Here is a 22322-nt window from a genome sequence, read left to right as displayed (position 1 = left end):
ATGCGGTATTGGATTTATTATCTTACTCTGTCTGTGTCCTTGGCATTCATTGGTAAATTTGTTCATCTTATGCTTCTAACTTGTACAGTAACATACAGTTTTCAATAGTAGGCTGTTAGGATCAGGCTCTTCGTTGTTTAGAAATACCCTAGTCATGTGGCTTCAAAGTCTTATACTTGAAAGTCCATTTTTGTCATGTTAAATATCATTCTATGTATCAGCTGCAGAAAGTGAACTGCTGGATAGTTCAATTTTAACTTTTTAAAATACATACATACTTTCTGCTCCTGTTGGAGAACATTGAGATTCTAATCAGCATCTTAAAACTTCTATAATGAAGGAACATTTCCTAAAGTTAGGAATAACTTAATATTAGATATAATGAAAGCTTAGTTTGTAGAACAAGTCAAGGCTTGAAAATGTTTATATAATAGAATATCCATTCATTAGAATAAACTCCTCTCTCAAAGCTATATTTAGTAGTCAGTTCCCAGATCAATGAGTGTATGGTTTCTAAATGACAGACGGATCCATAAATGTCTCTTACAAGTGCTGCGAAACAAACTTGAAACTAAAAAGAATAAAACTAATCTTCAATAAAAATATCTGAATATTTATAATATGATGCCAAACTATTGCAGAAAGCAAAATACTTTAGAACTTCAGGTACTTTAATAGCATGTGCTTTTTTACATATCTTGTATTTGTTGGCTAGGTGGTACAGTATAACATCTGCCAAAGAGCAGCTTACTGTCTAGCCAACTTTTACTGACATCTTCTAAATCAAGTATCTGTTTTTACATAGTCAATCAAAAAGACGGAAAAGCAAGATGATGGCTTCCAGTTTGGTTCATACCAGGGTAATCAAGGACTTCCAGGACTAAACACATGAATATGACTAACTCAAGGACTCAAGGACTTCCAGGACTAAACACATGAATATGACTAACTCAAGGACTCAAGGACTTCCAGGACTAAACACATGAATATGAATAACTTAAGCTGAAGAACTAGTCTCTAGCAATCTTTGGCTAGATCCCTATGTGTTCCAGCACACTCCCCTGAGAGCAGTCTATGGTTTGTGTAATCACAGCCATCCTTTGAAATGGATATTATGCTGTGTTCCAGAGGTTTTTTTGGACTCAGATTTCTTGTCTTGGGTGTCTTGGTCCTTAAATTTTGATTTTTTTTTCTCTAGCCAAACTTTTAATTTCTTCCTGTTTTTCATAATATATCTATTCAGGTAATATGAAACGTATGCATTGGGATTTCCAGTATCTTTGTTTTAGTTTCTCATGGCACAAGATAATTTCCTAGAAAATTATTGTCTAGGTGCCATATTAAAAAGAAGTCTATACTTGTAAAGATAAATAGGAGGACATTTGGCAAAGATAAAATATAATAGTCTTTCACATGTACTCCTCTAATGAATTTTCACAACACGACAGTATTGCAGTCTACTTACTTAATTATATACTGTCAAATAATTGTGAAACTTTTAAGTATCTAGTAAAACGTTCTGTCCTGTAATTATTTAAATGTTGACTAATTATGTGGTTTGAGTTGGATAATGTTTTATGCTATTACATTGTTATATCTGTTAGATGAAATGGTTGTAAAAGGAAGCAATGATTATCTAATATAGGGTAATTGTTAAAAGCAAATTGTGGCTCTACTTTTTTATTTAGTCTCCTATTTTTTTAACATAGGCAAACCATGTGTTTTTCCTTTGATCTGATCCTTTGAAACGACTGAACCATTTTTCCAGAAGCTTATTCAAAATATCTTAAGGCAGAGACCTGGCATAGAAAACTTCAGGTCTAATTGTCTGGTAAAGTTTTGAACAATTGAAAATAAGGCCCTAGAATGGGAAACATTGGGCAACCTTAACCATAGGCATTGATTCTGTGGGTGCGCCAGAACTGGAACATCCACCGAGAAAAATCCACCAGAGCACCCACTGGTGCCAACCTTCTCCCCTACACCTCTTGCATGCCAGCTGACAAAGTCGTCATCCTCCTCGTCCTCCTCCTCCCTCCTAGGACTTTTGGAGTACTGAGAACAGCTGATTTGTTGTGTTTAGGAAGCTCCCAGAGGTAGGGAAAGGAGCAGAAATGGCTTTGGGGTGGGGTGGGGGGAATGTATTCAGGGCAGGAAGGGATGGGACTTAGCAGAAAAGGTAGCATTGAGGGTATGGCCTGGAATAGACCAGGACTTGAGCAACCCCTACCCCTGGGCTGGAGGGAAAGTCTGTGACCTTAACTATAGGTGGTGCAACCATGTCTGGAATAGTATTCAGGCATGTTCACCTCAAATTAGAGGTTTATAATGGAAGAACTTTAATATCACTCATGACACTTGCACATGTGCTAAAACAATTCTTTTCAAGTAATGTCAATAGTCTACATTAAAATCCATAAAAGCAAGGCTAAAATTCACTTTAACACAATGGCTCTGAGCCTGTATTTGCTTAAATTGTATGTTGGCAGTTACCTCCAATGGGGTTAAAGTTAAGACTTGCAGAGACCTTCAAGATCTCAGTTGTTAATTCAATCCCTAATGCTCAGTTAATTGACAATATGACAATTTGGTATTGTGAATGCAATGTTGCATTTTAACATTCAGCAGAGCCTGGGAGTGGCAGACGGCTGGCAGAGGCTGAAGGCGGTAGAGGATACCCCTCAGGACAGTGGGGACTCGGGGAAGCCCCAGGGCTACCCAGTGGGCTTGGGCCAGGGGTGAAGCGGCCGCCCAGAGAAGGGGTGGGGAAAGATCCGGCTGGAGTCCCGATTCGGGGCATGGCCTGCCATGGGAACTGGTGGGTGTGGAGCGAGCAAAGCGGCGGAGCGGAACGCTGAAGAGGGATGGCTCGGACGAGCATCAGGCAGGGCCCATCCCCACCCTTGAGCAAGGAGGCTCGCTCGTGTGGGGCTGGGATGGCAGCTTGAAAGCCCCCGAAGTTGAGTGCAGCATGCCAGCAGGACTGCAGCTCCTTGACGAGAGAAGATGCCGGGTGTCGGTAAGACCTGAGGGTGACGCCGTGGTGTGGAGAAGTAGGTACAGCATCTAGTGGGGTAAGAAGTGGTTCAGGGCAGGAGAATGAGAGGTTTCAGGGATGATTGACAGTACAGGACTATTCCTGCTGGACCAGTAGAGCTGCTGCCCTGAGGGCCCTGGGCTGTGACCCTATAGACTGAGTGGGCCTGGGTCCCCCTACCCCACCCATTGCCACCCAGGAACTCGCTCGGGGTCATAGAGGGGGTCATAGAGGGGGCCGTGGGGACTAAAACCTGCTGCCTGGCCAGCCCTGGATCGGGGATACTATTGGTAGAGGACCCAGCACCCTGCAACTTAAGGACTGAGGGCTTCGGGTAAAGGAGCGGGGTCTTGCCGAAGGACTCGAGTGCCCCGTAGGTAGCAGCCTGCCTGGACGCTGGCAGCAGGCCCCATTGTCCAGGGTAGGCCACTGCCAGCACTAAAGTGGGGCCAGAACAAACCCCCACAGAGGTGTTGTCCACCTCCATGGGGACACTTGGGCCATCAACACCCAGTATGGCCATTCGTATGTTCAGAACTTCTAGGGGTAATGAGGGGGATTACATTCAGGAGTTTGATTTCCATAGATCTGTAACACTCTCTTAATTAAACTAAAATGTGTGTGTGTAAATTCATGGCAGCCTGGTGTCCATTCAGGGAGTGGTACTGGACCAGATTGTGACATAAGACACTCATCTTTAGATTCTTAAGAATATAAGGAAGGCCCTTCTCGGTCAGACCAATGGTCCTTCTAGTCCAGTATCCTATCTTACAGCAGGGACCTTGCAATAAGCTTTAAATGGAGTTTCCTTCTTACAGATTTGATATCAGTGAGTCTTGTTATTGACTTTGGCGAGCTTCAGCTCAAGACTTGTAAACGTATTTCATTGTCTCATACGTTTATATAGCTCAGTGAGTTTTCTTGCTTGTTCTCCGGTTTTTAAACACTGGTCATTCTCAAACCAAATGAAGTGACTGTGTTCTTATATGGTGGACCATGGTGGCATATTCAGCTGGAATCTAGTATACTTGGTATGTGGAAAGCTGCTTGAAACTACAATGTAAATGCAGTTGTTAAGCAGCACGGATGTGATTGATTCCAGATGTCTGTCCTTCCATATGCGAGTTCCATCATTACACAGATCAGCTCTGTCAACTCAAATGCTACTTCACTTTGACAAGTGTGAATGATGAGGAAACCTAGTAAAACTAATTAAAAAAAACCTGTCTGTTGTAGCAGGGTAGCTGGTTCCTGAAATGAAGTCTGGCCCAGCAATCCTGTTCTGGTCTTTTTGATGTGCATTAGTATGGTGTAGAAAGGAGGGTATGATTACTCCTAAGGGCTATGAGTAAGAAACCGCCCAAAGATAAGGGGTTGGCCAGAATCCTAGAATGAGTGACTGAGCTCTGAAGAAGAGCATCACTGAGTTGAGAGCTTCAGGGAAAGGATGCCCGCAAAGAGGGAGGAGTGAGAATTCCCTACTGAGAAGTAGCAGCAAATCGGGATGGTGAAAGTAGAAGGCAGTCGTGGGGGTGTCACTTACAAATGTCACCTGTCTCCAGAAAGCCATGGATGGAGAGGATTGAAAGCTGAAAGCAGTAGCAGGAGACACCCATGATCTCTCTGAGCTGGAAAGCTGAAGCCAGAAGACCAGACACAGCTGAACGCTGGGTAATAGTGGAGGCGCAGGATGAGCCCTACAAGCATATCGTAGAAGGACACAGGGCAGAAAAGCTTCCCAACTAGAGGGACTGGAGTTAGGTGTGGTGAGATGTCAGAACTGCTCTGGAGACAGGAGGTGCAACAAGAGATGCTGGAGCTATTCTTGGTATGTTACTGGGCTGCTGGGACATGACAGATTGAGTGTACTCTAGACTGTGCTGTGGAATTCTGGATTATGGTTGTGGGCTTTTTTGTAACCAATTAATCCAGCACAAGATATTTCTACCTGGAAAGTGAGTGTGCAGTAACTGAGGACTCCAGAAGACGAGGTAGTGAGATGGCAGGCTACAGCACAGCTATTGCATCTGCTAGAAAGACCCCCGGGCGGGGCTTTTTATGACACTTCTAGAAACCCTATGATGATGTCACTCAGCCTGAGAGAAATCTACTGAATCTTGCTTATTACCAGTCCAATAATCTCCATACACCTCTTTAAAAAGGGGGAGAGAGAAACAGTGCAAAAAATTCCTAGGCTCAATGACTTGCAGATTGCTGCTTAATAAGGGAAAAATATAGAAGGCCTTGAGGGAAGTTTCTGGGAGCAAGCAAAAAGGGCAAAATAAAGTCTGTTTATTTTATTAAGGACCTTTTATAAGGATTAATTTGAAACCATTTATTGTAACATAATTAAATCACTAAGCAGCATAGTATGGTAGCCAGCAGAACTTAATGAATTAAAAGATCTTAGGCCTGGCTTATTAAGTACAGTACTACATGACTAGAATGGGATGTAACATATTGGATGTAGTATGATGGGTTACTACAGATGACTGATTTGTCATAATAAATACAAATTGTATATTGCAAAAGTCACTATCTTTATTTCTTTGGTTTTAATTAGCTTATGTAGGCATTGATTCTACAAAGTATTTAAGCAAGCGCGTAACTTTTAAGCATGTGAGTAGTGTCATTGAATTGAATTTGAATTGCCTTTATTAGCATGACTACATCAGGATTAGCCTGTTTGTATATTTAGTGCTTTTCGTTACAAAGATGACCTGTGAGTAAATAGATTCAATTCAGGGTTTTATTGTATGCTGCAGTAGACTAGAATTGTCTAGCCTGAACGTAAAAATCCCTGAGGCTATTTCAAAAGTGATTTAGGCACATATGAGCCTAAGGCTATGTCCACATTACTCTGCAGTTGGGTCTATAGGGGTCTGAATAGCAGTGCTCACCAAAATGCTGTGTCATAACACCTGTGTGTGACTGCTTCATGTGAAAATGAAAAGGTTCTTAGTTTGCCTTAATATTTTGTTTGAGGAGGAGTACACTAAAGCTATGTCTACACTGCCAAGCAATAAAATGTCTGTGGTTGGCCTGGGTCAGATGACTTGGATTAGGCTGTGGCGCTATGTAGATAACTTGGATTGGGTTGGAGCCTCTTATGAGGTCCCAGTCTTCAGCCTGAGCTCAAAAGCCAACACTGCAATTTTAGAGGACCTCTAGCCCTGTGAGTCTGAGTCAGCTGATGGACCAACCAAGAGTGTTTTAATGAAGTATAGACGTACTATAACAGCCTTTTGGTTTACACCCATGGTGACCACATGGGAATTGCAGCACACTGCTATTCACAACTCTGTAGCCCCAACCGAGGGGTAGTGTATGCAAGTCCCAGGTGAGACTTAGGCTTGAAGTCACTTTTGAAAATAGTGATTTAGAAGTCTGATTCCGAAGACCCAGATTTCAAAGGTATTTAGGCACTGTAATACTGAGTGGAGCAATGCCTAAACTCCCAAATAGAACCGAAATCCCAATGACAGTGAATGGTATTTTAGATTTTTGCAATGCTCTGAATCACTTCTAAATCAGTTAGGCATTGCAAGGCCTTTAAAAGCTTGGACCTTAAGTGCTTCTGAATATTTTGCCCTCAACCTTGTCTTCACTCCAACTTCCAGTGTTGGTTCAGCTGGTAGATCAATTACGGGTCCAGATTTTGTCACTGTATAAAATGGTGTCCATTAACAATCAGTAGGGAAGTATACGTGGGTCTCAAGAGTCTAAGTTGTTGTAACTTTCACCACAGTGGTCCAAAAGGGCTGTAGTAGGAAATGTAAATAAAAACAAACCACCAGTTCATATATTTTGCCTCTTATTCTATCTGTAAGTCATGTAAGTTACCCCAATTTAACTTCATTATACTCCCTTAGTGCCAGTATTTTGTATATAGAGCTGAGCAAATACTGCCAGAAAATAGTTAATGGAAATGATTTTTCAGTTCATAATAATAAATTTATTTGGATCAGAAACCTGTTACTAACAGTTATGCCCATTCAGTCAGGAATCAGACACACATACATGACCTATGTGTCAAACCAAAACAATTAGCAATGTGAATACTCCCACAAACTGTTCCTGAGCTAAATAGACTGAGACTTATTCACAGAAATATGAATAACAAATAAATCTCAGAACAGCAATCTGTTCATAGGCCACTCATGAACAGAAAAAGAGCTGAAATCTATTAAATGTGGTATTGACCATGAATTTCCTGAGGTGTACCAATATGAAATTGTCACATTGTAATTTTGTCATAATGAGTGACTCAAACATTTATTGGTTTGTGACCATATGAATGGGAACTGTAGAATGAATGCTTTTAAGCAACATTCAGTAGAATGAATGCTTTTCAGCAACATTCAGATCTTGCTAGCAACTTTAGAGGAAATAATTTTCTATAGCAGTCAGAAAACATGAAAATATAAATAGAACAACCAGCAGTTCACCTGTATTGTATAGAAAACATATTTCACATTTAATCTAATCTGTCTACATTTCAGATATATTTCTTTGATTTAGCTCAGCTGTCTCCCAGGAAAAGTGAGAGGAGAAATGATGTTCTAATTATTTATGTGTTTACTCAGCTTTTGCTTAGGTTGCAGCTAAATGGGTTCACTCCATATACTTTCTGCCACTGCAGATTTAATATTTCATTAAAACAGCATTAATGATGGCACTCCACTGAATTTGCTTTAGACAAGCTCCAGAACTAGAGCAAATCCAGCAAGGATTGCACACTGGGAGACGTGCTTGAAAATCAAGCCAAATGAATGGCAACAGTTACTGTGGTTTGAGTGTTGATAGCATTATGTTACACTCAAAGGTAAACCTCTTGCTTTTAGACTGCGAATGCAGAAGTAGAATGTAAAGTCTTACTACAGTGTCATCAGTCTGCTAATGACAAATGCTGACAAATAGTGTGTATCTTTTCCTTTTCCTGTTATGTCATCTAGTTAGACAACTCTCCCTCTTTATCTACTCCATTGTGTTTTCTGGTCATGAAATATGCAATCACTAGGCTTTAGGGTATGTTGCATTTCTAGTTGCATCTTTTCCTCTTTTCCTTGCCAGAATAAGCAGCAGACATAAGGGTTATTGTGAGAATAAAAGGATTGCTTGTACCATGCTCCTAATCAATGCAGGCACTTCTTCCCGTGGTCACTTGACTCTCTTAACTTGCAGTGCCTTTTCTTCACAATCATGGAATGACCAAAACTACATCTATAAGGACCATCACTTAAACAAAACTGCAATATATTTAGATTTGTCCTTGTTAAACTGAACTGCCTTGACAGTATCCGACCCTTCTTGTAGCATTACGATATAAGCATTTAATGGTTAGAAAAAGGCAGTTGAATGAAAGAGGTACATCCCCTTTCTGTTGCTCTGAATCCCATCAATATGTTTTACCACTGTGTGTATCCATCACTTGGTAAGCTGGTCCTTGAAAAGGGTTGAAGGCTTATGTGAACCTGCACCATACTTGGCTTGCCTCTCCAGGTGGCCACAATGAATAAAGTCAGCTGTTAATAAAGCAGGAGGCCAGCCAGCTACACTACTGTAGGAGGCAGCTGGGAATGAGTGCTTTGTTGCGCCAAAAAAAAAAAAAGTGTCACAATGTCGATTTATGTTTAGCTAGTGGTCCACTATGACCTCGAGATCTGAAGTACTCCTTCCTAGACAGTTGCCTTGCATTTTGTATGTGTGAAACTCATTGCTCTTAAGTGGAGTACCTTGCATTTGTCCTTATTTAATTCATCCTATTTACCTCAGATCATTTCTCCAGTTTGTCTCTTCACTGCAGTCCTATATTGAACTGATTTTTTTCCCCCAATAACTTTTATGTAGCTCTTACATTACTCTCCTAAGGCCTGATCCAAAGTGCATTGAAGCCAACAAATCCAATTGACTTGGGCTTTGACCCTTGGTCATCACTGTAAATGCATATTTTCTGCCTTGTGTATGCGAGTCTAGATGTTGTTTTACAATCACATTAATCCATCCTCATTTTATTTACAAGTTCAGGGATTTCAAACTTTTTTCTGACGACCCAGTTGAAAAAAATAGATGTCTATGATCCAGCATAATTATATCTTTTGACTCCAGGGTGGGGCTGCAGAGATGTGGGGTTGGGGGTGCAGAGATGAGGCTCCAGGGTGGGGCTGCAGAGATGAGGGGTTGGGGTGGTGTTTGTGTGAAGGCTTTGCCTGGGGATGTGAGCTCTGGGATGTGATCAGAGCTGAGGGGTTTGTGATCCAGGCTGGGGGCGGGGGTGGTGAGGCAGAGGGCTCAGTATGTGGGCAGGAATTCTGGCATGAAGTCTGGGGGTAGGTTACAGGGGGTGCAGGCTATGGGATGGGACTGAGAATGAGGTGTTTAGGGTGCAGGAGGGGTTTTTGGATTGGAGGGGAGGAGGTCAGGATGGGAGAGAAGATTGTTGGGAGCACAGGCTTTTCGCTGGTGGCTCCACACCAGTGAGCCTGCCCTGCTTCCTGCCTGCGCTGGCACAGTAGACTACACTGCACCCTGGAAGTGGGATTTTGCCAGACCAGGGGAGTTCATTTCTGCACCCCTGCCACCGCCCACCCTTGCCCAGCCGCTGGCACCCCGGCTGGCTCACCACCTCCTGCTAGCCCGCTTTCCTGCTGAGCAGCCACCACTGCCATGGCTCTGGGACCTACTGGGGAGCTGTGTATCATGCACCACGGCTCCCTGCCCCACCAAACTGCCACACCTCCCAGCCCTGCTATGCTGGGCAGCGCTGCCTTCAGCTTGCTGTGGGTAGCCCACTGCTCTGCCAGCCCCATGGGGATCCCTGCTGCTGGCCCTCCACTGGGACTCTCTGGTCCTGCAATATCCGTGCTGGACTATGGATGTTGCTGGATCAGAGCATCCCAGTTAAGAGAGTTTAACCTATAGTTGACTTCTTTGGGTCTTTGGCTTGTCTCCTTTTTGGGGGTTATAGAAAGGCTTGATTTGAATAGTATTTTTGATGTGAAATTCCTTGTTAAGATGTCTTCATCAGAAAACCATGGCCAGGTCATATTTGATGTTTCTACAGTTCCAAGTTGGAAACTGATCCAGGGATAACAGCTGCTGTTGGATCATCTCTTTCTACTAGATAATCAATCCTATCCAGCCATAATAGGTTGAAGATAACTTTTCCATACAGCAAACTATCTCCTCATAGGATTGATCCCATTATACTGCAAATAATCTTAATTGTGGGTACTTAGTCCATGCTTCTGCAAAAGCCTGGACTTGTGCTTAATGCTCCAGAGGCAGAAAAGGGTATTACAGTAAAACATGCCACATCTTCTCAAATCTGTAATCTATGCTTTTTCCAGTTGGCTTTTTTACTAACTCTCATATCTTGTTTTTGTTGAAAAAATGCTTACCAATCAACAGTCCAGTATCCTGGGCTGTTTTCTAAGCATTTATCTACTTTAGCCATTTCCCAGCTTCTGAATATGGGCTCTTAAATTCACATGCGAGTATACACAACCAAAAAAAAGCCCTCATTTGAACCAGAAGGCACCCTTAAAGTAAAACAAAACAAAAACAAAACAAAAAAATAATCCTGGTTGTCTGAAAATCCAGTTCTCGCTGGTTATAAATGACCTAACACAGTCTGCTGTTGAAGTCAGCAATTTTATCAGCAAGTGGTACCATAACAGAAAATAGTGTAAGTTCTGTCTTTTTGTCCAGTTGAAATGCCTAAACTCTAAATCTTTGAATATTTTCCATTGCTGTTTGGGTATGTCTACACTACAAAGTTAATTCGAAATAACAGCCGTTATTTTGAATTAACTTAAATAGCATCTACACATGCAAACCGCTATTTTGAATTTAAATCAAAATAGCAGAGTGCTTATTTCGAACTTGGTAAACCTCATTCTACGAAGAGTAATGCCAAATTCGAAATAGCTATTTTGAATTAAGTGCTGTGTAGACACTTAATTCGAAATAGGGAGCCTCTAGGCCTTCCCAGGGAGCCCTGGTGACCACTCTGGGCACAACCAGGAAAACTCGTCTTCTCCCCCTCAGCCCCGGAGCCCTTAAAGGGGCAGACTCTGGCCACAGTGCCTGTGCCAGTTGCAAGCCTGCCAGCATACAGCCAGCAGTCGGTGCACCTGGCATAGGATGAGCCAGCAACCTGCTGCCACCCAGTCCTCCACAGCTCCCCAGGACCAGGCTGGTGGCTCCCAGGGGCCGCAAAAGGCGGGTGCCCGCCTGGTCTAATGCAGAGATCGTGGACCTTATTGAGGATTGGGGGAGGCCTCCAATGCCCACGATCTCTGCACTAGGTGCAGGAATGCAGCCATATACAGCTGTATGGCTGCCAGCCTGGCCACCAGAGGCGACATGCGCAGCCAGGAGCAGGTGCGGAGTAAAATAAGAGTTGTGGCAGGCCTATGCCAGGGCCTCCCAACCAGGGACTGATCCAGAGGCCTACCCGCATTATGAGGCATTGGACCGCATCCTGGGAGGTCAGACGGTCCGTGCCCCTCTGGTTGTCATTGACCCTGGGGCAGAGGGCCCTGCCCCTGACACAGGGGAAGAGGAGGAGGAGGAGGATGGCAGCCAGGAGCCTGCCCTGCACCCAGGACACCCAAGCCATACCGGAGAGCCCATCAGCAGCCTCATCCAAGGCCTCCACATGTGAGTGCCATCACAGTCCCCTTATGCAAGGCGGGGGTGAGGGGCTAGCGGGAGGGAGAGCCCAGGGACCGTGCGCATAGGAATTGCGGCAACCTGTGCATCTGCCATGCCAGCCGGGACTTGTGGCCCCAGTTGGGTGCCATGCAGATGCCCTGTCCTGTTCCCCACATGCATCTAGGCATGAAGGCACATGACAGGCTCCTGACCCCGGGGGGAGACACTGCACACTGCCTTCCCTCCAGACGCCCCTTCTACACAGAGGCAGGGCACATATCCCTTCCCTCTCCCCTCCACATCACACTATAGGCAGCACAGGGGCTGGCATGCAGTCCTGGGCCAGCTCACACTCCCGGGGATAGCAGGGCGTGATGGTGCGAAGACCTGCCATCCTCGCCTTATGGGGGGGTCTGGGTTTCACCCACTGTGTCCCCAGGGAGAACTGACCACTTCTCTTGTTTCACCAGAGCCGCAGCCCCTGCGAGTGCAGGATGCACCACCCCGCCTGGAACATCCACCTGCACACAGGCCAGCAGGTGCATCTGCAACCAGGAGGAGCACCAGCGGCAGCAGCGGTGGTTACAGGGAAGGTAGGTCCACAGCCAAGAGCCCTGCAAGCAAGCGGGAAAGCTGAGAACCGGCTATCCAGGGGGGGTCCCTTTAAGCACGAGCCTCAGATCGCCTCAGACAGCAGCCACACAAAGCAACTACTGATCTGATGCCTGCTGGAACACGTTTCAGCTGCCCTTAAATGCGATCCAGCATCCAATCAGTGTGGATGCATTATTTCAAAATAGCCAAGTGCTATTTCAAATTAGATTTTGTATCTAGATGAGTTATTTCAAATTAGCTTAATTTGAAATAACTATTTCCAATTAAGTTAATTTGAAATAGCGCTGTAGTGTATACGTACCCTTTGTTCCAACATGCCCAAATATATATGCACCATACTTGCTCCCATTCTCTTGACTAGCTTGGCAATGCACCCAGTAGTAATGTTTACCTCTGAAAAAAGAAACACTGTCTGCTTGCTTGCCACTTTTGACAATAGATGCACTAACCATTGTTACTGCCCTATTCGTCAGTGGGCGTGAAAGGGCAAAGATGATGCACTAACCATTGAGTCTCCTGCTTTTCCTGATATATTTTTGCTTGGTTCTATAGCTACCTCATTTATTGTCTTGTCATATAAACTCATCCACTGAATCACCCTTGCTGATATCCATTTCTTGAAAGCTTGTGTATGTGGGAGGGTGAACCTCTATTTATTTCGTTTTTTACTGTACATCTTTCCTCTTTTATTACTACCACTATATTATCTTTTTTTCTCCTTTGCTGCGCCTGCAGATTCTTTGTTGTCACTCCTGAATCTAAAACCAATCATAGGTCATCACTAAACTTCCCTTGTTCATCTTCTGAACAACACCATATGATTTCATCTATTACAGTATCTGCACGGTAATATCCTATTTACATTAAAGGCAAGGTCCACAACTAGTATAGCTAGCTAGAAATTAGTACAGCTTTAGATTTCAATGAAGCTATGGCAATTTAAGCTACCTGAGGTCTGGCCCAGATTAATATTTTTCGGCTCAAATTCTGCAAAAGCACTCAAGTATGTGCTGATTGGTTTGGCTTCATTAGCACTGATCCTCTACATAGTTATGCAACACATCCATCTTTTCTTGTATGTGTGGTGGATTATTTTTACATATACAAATTGAAGTTTTCATTTCATGCATTAGGTGAAGTGGGTTTCAACCCACAAAAGCTTATGCCCAAATAAATTTGTTAGTCTTTAAGGAGGCACAGGACTTGTCATTTTTGTTAAAACATGTCAACTGGATTGAAGACCAAGAATAGGTCAGATATTTCAGCCAGAATGGATTGTGTAGCTCCACAGAATTTTGGAGCTATATTAATTACACTAGTCTAGACTGACTTCCTACTGTGCTTAAAGTTCAGCGCATGATCCAACAGATCATTGAAACAGAGACTTAAATTAAATGCAAATCAGATTATCATTGTATTATATAGTCAATCAACTCATTTTACTTATAAGTAAAAGAAATGTAGCTTTGTTGGGGCCTTTCCCTTTGGAATTTTAACTTACTAAAAAGATTGCTTAAACGGTGGTGAAAGAAGATGGTGTCTATTCTGCTTGTCTCAATGGTAGGAAAGGTCACAACTGACAAAGTATTTCTCCACGGGAATAAACTTGGAAATGAGTTTAAAACATTTTATTTACAACTAACATTTGAGCCTGGCTCCTGAAGGTGGCCAGCTCACTGACAACAGATATTATATGTCAGCATGGGATCCTATTGTGAAAGATTATCCAGCTGAGTTTCCAAATAACTTTAATAGTGTACTTCAGGCCCAAGTTTTCTAAGTAACTTTAGTGATCCAAAACATTTAAGCAAGTGTGTGACCAGACTTTCAGAGGTCATAGACAACTGCAGCTCTGAAAATCAGGTTCTTTATATTTAGGCACCTAAATTGAGACTCTTTTTGGCACTGGTTTTCATTGCATTTTGGATAGTGTAAGGGGGAGAATTGGACAATGGATCTGGAATAAAATCTTGTATAGATGGACATTTTAAACAAATTTTCCACTTTTGCCAATCATGGCACTGGCATTAGCAACGTTTGTAGCTCTGGAATAGGCAGCTCTCACAGTTGCTTTCACTACAGCCTTAATTAGACTTGCTCTGATCAGGTTTACTTAAATGGCACTGAAGCTGGATATCAGAGCCAGACAGCAATACCAATAGAGCAGAACTTGTGTTCCCAATTGGCAGTTAGGCATTCCCTCCTTTTAAATAGCCTAACATAAGCAAGAATATTGAACCTTAAGCTACAGACCTTACTCATGTTAGTGGTCATACTAAAGACAAGGATTAAAATGAGCAAGGTCTACGTAAGTCCTACCAGATGACATTGAATGCTACAGAGAAAGAAATGCAGGACAATGTAGCACTTTAAAGACTAACAAGATGGTTTATTAGTCTTGTTAGTCTTTAAAGTGCTACATTGTCCTGCATTTTGCTTCAACTACCCCAGACTAACATGGCTACATTTCTATCACAGAGAAAGAAGAAATTGTTGGTAGTAAACACATAGATGTATACAGTCTGTTTTGGAAATAGTAATTTATAAAACAAGATATCTAAATGAATAAAAATATAAAAACCCAACAGATTTTCAAACTATATCTAGGTAGATTTTACTTCTATTTGTGATACATTATGTAATTCCTATTAAAAAGCAGAAACTATCTTCAGAACCCTAATTCTTGCAATCGATATTCAGTAGTCATTCCTGAAAGGGCCAACTATCTCCATGTAACACATGATCTGTGTCCCAGATAATGACATCCTCCAGAATTTTGTTCTATAGAAAAAAAATCCTATTGCCCTATTCAAGATGATATGATTGGAGGATTAAATACGATTCTCATCTCTTGCTGTACTAATTTATAGTAACAATCTGTGGTAAAATAGAAAGTAATAATGTGTATAAAGTATGGCACATGGTCCTTTTATTATAAAATTTATGTTGGGCGTTAGCTTTTAGCCTTCATTGTATAGCTTTATTATAGTTGCCATGTTATATGTTAGATAGGTATAAAAAGTTATCTGTTGGAAATATTGATCACATGTATTTTTACTCTGTACAACATCTTAATTGATCCTAGATATATCTGCTACATATTAAAGGTTGTGACCCCAATCTTTCTGTTAAAGGCCTTTAGAGCAATTTTTTTCCTTCCAGAAAGGTTGTGGGGTTTTTTTTTTTTACTGCCCCTCAAAACGCTCCCCTTCCCCTATCTCAATGTATTTGTTGGGAAACTGGTTCCTCAGAATCTTCTTAAAGGAAAGAGTAAATCAATGAGTGTTTAATTTAACCCATATCAGCAAACATGATTCAGAAATTTCGGATCTGAGGATGAATTGCTGCAATTGTTTGTTTTCGAAAGTACATCATAAACTTTAATTAAGGGGGCATTGTAAAACTGAATTAATGTTTTCTTTCAGTACAAGAACTCTGCCTGGAAAGTTTTGTATATTTTTTTTTCATACAGTATTTGATTCCTAAGACCTTTAGAATAGTATTTATAATGTATATGTATTTTATTTAATACATAAGATACAACTTGGATTTAGATGATACCTATTCTATTTTACACTTCATTTTCAGAGACCTGAAATATTCTGATGTAAAGTTTCAATACTTTTGTAAATGAAATGCAAGCTTTATGAGTAAAGACTACCCATGACATATTTCAGGACAAATGTGAGTTCAGCGACCAAGGTCAAAATCCTGTAGTTGATGAAATGTGTATTTATGAAATATAGTAAATCCATGTTCTTTAATGTTTTTTATCCCATAAGAACCATGTGTCATCAAATAATAATTTCTTAGCCCCAGTAGTAGTTTGTGTGTCATGGCTCTTATTTCTCATTTTGCTTTCCTCAAGTTGAAATATTAAATATCATCTTTGAAAAATTTTGCATTTTATGGGTCTTTTTGAAGATTCATACATCATGAGTTTTCTCCAAAAATATTAAAGCTCCCTATTTTGGTTTGCATGAGTGCCTCAAAGTTAGGGTACTTATGTGAAGTTCATCTCAAGATATCCATATCCCACCTTAGCTTGAGCCAACAACCTCATTGGGTATTGCTCTTTCATGTGATCTGTAATATAGCTTCATTTCAACTCTTCCAGAAATACTATGATGTTCACCATCTTCAGAGTTTAGTGCTTTTGGTCCTAAGTGAAATTGGGAAATTTAGAAAAGTTAAGAAAATTAAAAATTGAACATGCTTTATTTTGTTTTTTAAATGGGGGATTGACTTTAGATCAATGACTGTAAATGAACCAGTTCAGCTAGCTTTAGGGATGAAGGGCTTGCTTCTCTTGCCTGGTTATGATTTAAGGGCCCCAAATCCTGTTTCTTCTTGCCAGCATACAATGTCCTATTTTCACTGTGAAAAAGTTGTGCTCTTAACTAGTCAACTAACTCCAATTAAAATCATAATGAAGACCAAGCAATCTATAGTTCCCATAGGACCAGGAGGGAGTCTTGGGTTTCCTTAGACTTTCTAACTTGTTGAAAACTGCAAAATGACTGGTTTTCACTAGGATTTTATTTCAAGTTTAAATTCCAGAACTGTTTATTTCACACCGAAGACACTACCTTAGGATATGCTGTCGGTAATTCTCTGATAATAGAGCTGGGTATCACCCTTCTAAACAGGGAGGTAGAACCATCTCCCTAAACTGCTCCCTGTGCTGGAGTGAGCTTTGGCACCTCTAGAAATATATTACTGTGTCTCACTAGCAATTACAGTATATAAGGCATGATAGACTCAGAAACTGCATTTTAACGTACAGACAAATAGCACATTCCTGGACATAAACACTTAATTAACTATACATTTTCTCTCTTCAGTATGATCTTAAATACAATCATATATTGTAGCATACGTCTGTGGAATGAGGTTAAGGCAAAATGTATGGCTAACCTGTTGAGAATAAACCATCTTTGTAATAGTGAACAGCTAATCTATCAACTTTATCTGCAGAAAAAAATTATACCATTGTCAAGTTCTTCCCCATGATGAAATGGTATTCTATTTGGATTTACAGATCACAGATTTCCTGCCAGGAATGAAATGGGGAAACAGAAGAAAGTGCTATTAACTGGGGGCTACCATATAAATGTGTTTATTCTGTTATCAAGCCCTTACTGCTATGACTTTTTCTACATTCCAAGCCAGAATATACCATCTGCTAAGAGTCATGATTTTATCCAGGTTCTTAACTGCAATACGACAATATGCAAGTTTTCCTTCAGTGTCTATAATAAAATGAATCAACCCTGACTTTATAAAAATCATTCAATCTGATAATATCCCAGAATTCAAAGCTTTTGGAGACAGATTTGCAAAATGTCTGATCCTTACCAAACATTCTTTCCTTGTCAGCCATAAAGCATTTGAACTGTTGGATGACAGTTTTAAAACAATGTTGTTGTTTTTTAAATGTTGATTTTGACCTAGAAAAATATCTGAGGATACACACCTCCCTGTTTTTGCTATAAGCAGTGGCTTCCTATCCATAGGTACAAACTAAGGTGCCAAATTAAACGGCCGTTGAGGGGTTTGAAGGTGCGGGCGCCGATCGTGCACCGATCGCACGTTTCGCCTAGGGCGCCAGTTGCTGGCAGCTCATCTAGGGCCGCTCCGGGAAAGGAAACCTAATAGCCTGGCAACAGTCTTATGACTGCACTCACTCTGACCAAAATTGAACTTTGAAGGACAGTTTTAGGATTTGATATATCCTGACACTTCATATTTAAATATTTTTGTACATAGAAATGTTTTTATACTCTGAAGATTAAATGCATACATAAAACAAGGGGAAAAGGGCTATATCAGCTGATATAAATTTGACATAGCTCTACTGGCCATAAATCTCCCAGAGCCTCAGACTACTGAACTCCATTTATATTATCTGAGGATCTGGCCTATTGTGTTTTTGTAATATACCTCATCAAGCGTGATTGTATGTGTTTGAAAAAGGTATTATACTGTATTTTCAAAGAAAAGTTAATAAATAAAGGCAGTGACTGAGCTAGCTCATTCTGTATTTGAGAGGATCAGATGAAAAAATACTATATGCACTTCTTCATAGATTTGAATTGTCAAAAGCTTAAAATAGTGATGACCTTCTTTAGTTGCAGTACCAACATGAATATTAAAAATGCAATATAATGCTTACAGCGGGACTCTAGATTTATTCCTACCATTGGCAGAAATTTGGGTAAATCCTGTAACCTATTATCTGTGAATTATAGGGTGTATGAGTTAGGAAAATGTGTCTGAGGAAGGTTCCACTGTAGCTATTGAACTTAAAGAATAGCGCCCCCCCCCCAAAAAAAAAAGACAACCCACAAACACAGCTTCATAAACTAGCTTCATGAGGGAGACAAACCCTGAAAGACTGGCAGAAAAAGTGATGCTTAGAGAACAAAAATTGTAAGGTTAGTATTGCACACATGTTCCCCCTCACCTCCATCTAATGCAACCTATTGGTCTGCACCTGTTAGGAGACTGAATCAAAGTCAGCCTGCCTAGTTGTCAGAGTGGGAGTTGGACCTCTTGGTTGGAGTTCAAATGGTCAAAGCCAAGGATCTAAATGCAGAGCTGGAGTCAGGAATCTGGGCAGAGGGTCAGAACTGAGTTACCAGGAGTAAGGCTGGGATAAGCAGGGGGAAGAGGGGAAAGGTTTGGTGCAGGGCAAGATCTGAGCTGGAACTATGAAGGAGCAGAGCAAGAGAGTGTCCTTGTGCACATGAGTTCAGCAGCCAGCCAGCTGCTGCTTCTGAGCTTAAGAATTGGTCTGCTGACATCCTCAGCCAGTCATCAGGGTGTTCCATCAGGCAGCCTTTCTGGCTGCTTAGAGTGTCAGGAGTACTGAGCAGGAGCATCTGCAGGGCTTTGCTCTGGACCATGCCTCAGGAATATCTAGAAATAAACTTGTGAAAGATGAGGAACGGTTCTAGATCTAGACTGTCAAACCTTCAGCAGAGGGTGCGAATGCATAGCTGTATATTCTACATGAGGTAAGTTTACAAACATCCAATACAAGCCGAAGTGCAAGAAAATTTGAAGAGAGACCATAAAATGCTGTAAAAACACTCTGGTATATGATGTCTCACTGCAAATGGAAGTGGTGAATATTATAAATAGGTTGGAAGTGGAATCATTAAAGAGTCTGCCAATTTTTATGTTTGTTTTAATTTTTCTGTGCTGCGTATGGAAGCAGCATGGAAGTAGTAAGGCCTAAACTTTCAAACGCAAGTGCCTAAAGTTGGTTACAAAATTCTGTATTCTACATGCCTAAAAAGATGGCATTGTTTTCAGAACTGTATGATCAATTCTTGTGTAAATATCTGATTTTGAAAGTTGCTGTGCACCTACATCTTCCAATGGGAATTGTAGTTGCTTAACACCGCTGGGCACTTTTTTTTTTTTAAGTAAAGTTCCTCTGTGTAGATGTGGGTGTTTAATTTTAAGCCCTGAGCCCTGGACAACACATTTCTACAGTTTGAACCTCTCTAGTCTGGTATCCTCATGTCCTGACTGGCACTGAACCAGAGAATTTGCTGAAGCATTGGAGGTCAATAATGTCTAGCAGCATTACCAACGCTTCCACTGCTTGTTGGGCTGTCTGAAGACATTCAGGGGTAAATGAGAGCTGGGACTCCTGGCTGTAAACAAACTTTATGGGACTGTGGGAAACTTGTCCACACCCATAAGTAGACATCTGGCTAATTAAAATCATGCTGAACCTCGGATGTTGCTGGATGAGTGCGTGCCAGACTACAGAGGTTCATCCTGTACTGCTGCCTAAGGCCCAACCAAGAACTGGATCCCATTGTGGTAGACATGATAAAAACACAGAATAGTAGCAGTGTTTCCTCTAATGTTTTCTATCTTTGGGTGGGATGAATTTTCTTTTGCGCAGGTTGAAATTTCTTATATGCAAGACCGGTATTGAGGTAGTGTATGGATGTGCACCACACGCACACATATACATGAGTGCACACACACATTTTAAGCAATCCATTTGTGTGGAAGAAAATATATTAAAACAAGACACCTGTGTTGAGTTGCTGTGAGGTACTCTTAGTAACTACAAAAGTAGGGAATTAACCTTCTTCCACTTGAGGAAGAGTAGAAGCCCTAGAACAAATTAACACATGACTTCAGGGTTTTTAGACAGATGCATGTTTCAAAGAGCTTTCAAATAAGATTTCATCCTACAAAACTAGCATCACACCTAGTACTTATTACTTCTGATTCGCAAGTGTGGCGGGGTCCCGGGTGCGAGCACCGCTCCCCTCCATCCCCAGCCGTGGGGGGAGGGGAGGGCTCCGCGAACCCTCCACCTCAAGTCAGTCCTAATAGTCCCTATCCGGGTCCGTACGTGGTGTACAAGCGGGGTGCGATCACCCTCCCGCCCTAGGCGGGGGAGGGGGGCTTGGCGGACCCACTACTATGGCCCGCCCCTTTCTGGGTGGCAGGGAAGAATCTGGCCCAAACACGGGCCCTGGGGTCTCTGCCCCCTGGTCTCGCCCTTGCCGAGCGTGCGTCCGCGGAGCTGGGCTATGGCTCTGGCCTTGCAGTACCCCCGACGCGTGGGTTTTGTGGTTTCAGGGAGGGGGTTTGCTTCGGGGTTGGGTGCAAGGGGAGTGGGGGACCCGGGCCCACCCTCTCCTCTGGGTCCCAGCCCGGGGCCCTAAGTGGAGTGCAGTGCCTAAGGGCAGTCCTCCACGGCAGACGGGGCCAGTGCCCTAAACTCGTCTGCCTACGGGCGCCAGAACGGCCCCGCCCCAGGCTGCTTCCACTCCCCCGGCCGAGCGTGTCCCCGGTCACTCACCCCGTTGGAGGTGTCGGGTCTGTCCCAACACGGCCCTCCAGCTGCCGACGCTGTCCTTCCTGTTGGTGCGGGGGCCCGGCGGCTGGGTACCCCTGGATGCCAGGGTGGACTCTGTCGGGCTTCCCCTTCTCTAAGCATCTGGCTGCCGCTTTTGAAGTCCCTGGGGAGTGACGTCAGGGGCTTTAGCTCCGCCCCCCCAGTGCCTTCCTGACCGTGCCTCCCTGGCAGCCCCCGCGGGACTCCGCCCTCCTGGGTGAGCCATGGTGCCCTGGCTGGCCACTGCTCTGCGGCTTGGCCCCGCCCCCGCTTCCCACAATGCGCGTTCGCCCGTGCTGCCCGGCGCCTGAGTCCCTGCCGATCGGGTTCGGTGCCGCCGCCTCCTGCGGCCGCTGCTTCCCTGGGGGGGGGGGCTGCGCCTCCCTCCCGCGGCTAGTGCGGACCTGCCGGGTCCGTCACAGTAAGAGTCAGAACTCTACCACATAGCAAAGATCTGGCTGTAATGCAATGTCGTTTACCATGTATTTATTAGTAACACAGGATTTAAAAAATTAAGTTCCAAGTTTTAGATATCTGCAACACTCCAAAAAAAATTCTGTTAAAGGAATCTTTTTCTTTCTTTTCTTAAGCCATTAACACCTATGTAATTTTGTTTGAAATGCAAACATGCAAATATCCTCCTAGCACGCATCCTTCCCCCCCATGCAGTCTGTTTCCTCCCCTCCAACCAAACCTAATAGAGAAGACTGCAGCAAGTCAGCACACCTCCAAACAAACTATCCTCTGCCTCCACCTTACTGCACATATGCTAGCACCCTTTCCCCCACCTATCCCATGCAGTCAGCCACTTACCTCCCCCTGCCCAGCCCAGGACTGCTGTGTTTCTGCCTCTTGGTCTGTGTCTCTCCTCAGGTGATGGAACTTTCCAAACTCCCCATCTTCTCTGACTTTCCCACAAGCCAATTAATTAATGACTCACTCCTCCTCTCCCCCCAGCTGTTTATTCCCTCCTTATCTTGTCTGCTTTTCTTCAGTTCAGCACCTGGCAGCATTTAGAATCTGTTCACAGATGCCCCACTCCCTGCTGGTCATCTGAGCTTCTTGCCTGTCCAGGAAGTTTTGAACCTTTGAATAAGGCTCATAAAATTGCTGTGTGGTCATGTGGCTTAGAGGGAA

The 22322-nt window shown here is 42.8% G+C and overlaps 1 long non-coding RNA gene across 1 annotated transcript; it reads right to left on the bottom strand.

Moving 5' to 3' along the window:
* Positions 1 to 786: 786 nt before the first annotated feature.
* LOC142830204 (uncharacterized) lies at positions 787 to 22091 on the bottom strand. Its single transcript, XR_012905243.2, has 3 exons — positions 21999 to 22091; positions 21150 to 21309; positions 787 to 3066 (listed from the first exon to the last, which is right to left on the bottom strand). It is a non-coding gene; the product is annotated as an uncharacterized LOC142830204 (long non-coding RNA).
* Between the last annotated feature and the right edge of the window lie 231 nt (positions 22092 to 22322).

The sequence above is a fragment of the Pelodiscus sinensis genome, chromosome 7 (genome assembly GCF_052426305.1).
Source record: "Pelodiscus sinensis isolate ZL-2025 chromosome 7, ASM5242630v1, whole genome shotgun sequence".
Lineage (NCBI taxonomy): Eukaryota > Metazoa > Chordata > Testudines > Trionychidae > Pelodiscus > Pelodiscus sinensis.
This window is presented reverse-complemented; position numbering and strand designations above follow the sequence as displayed.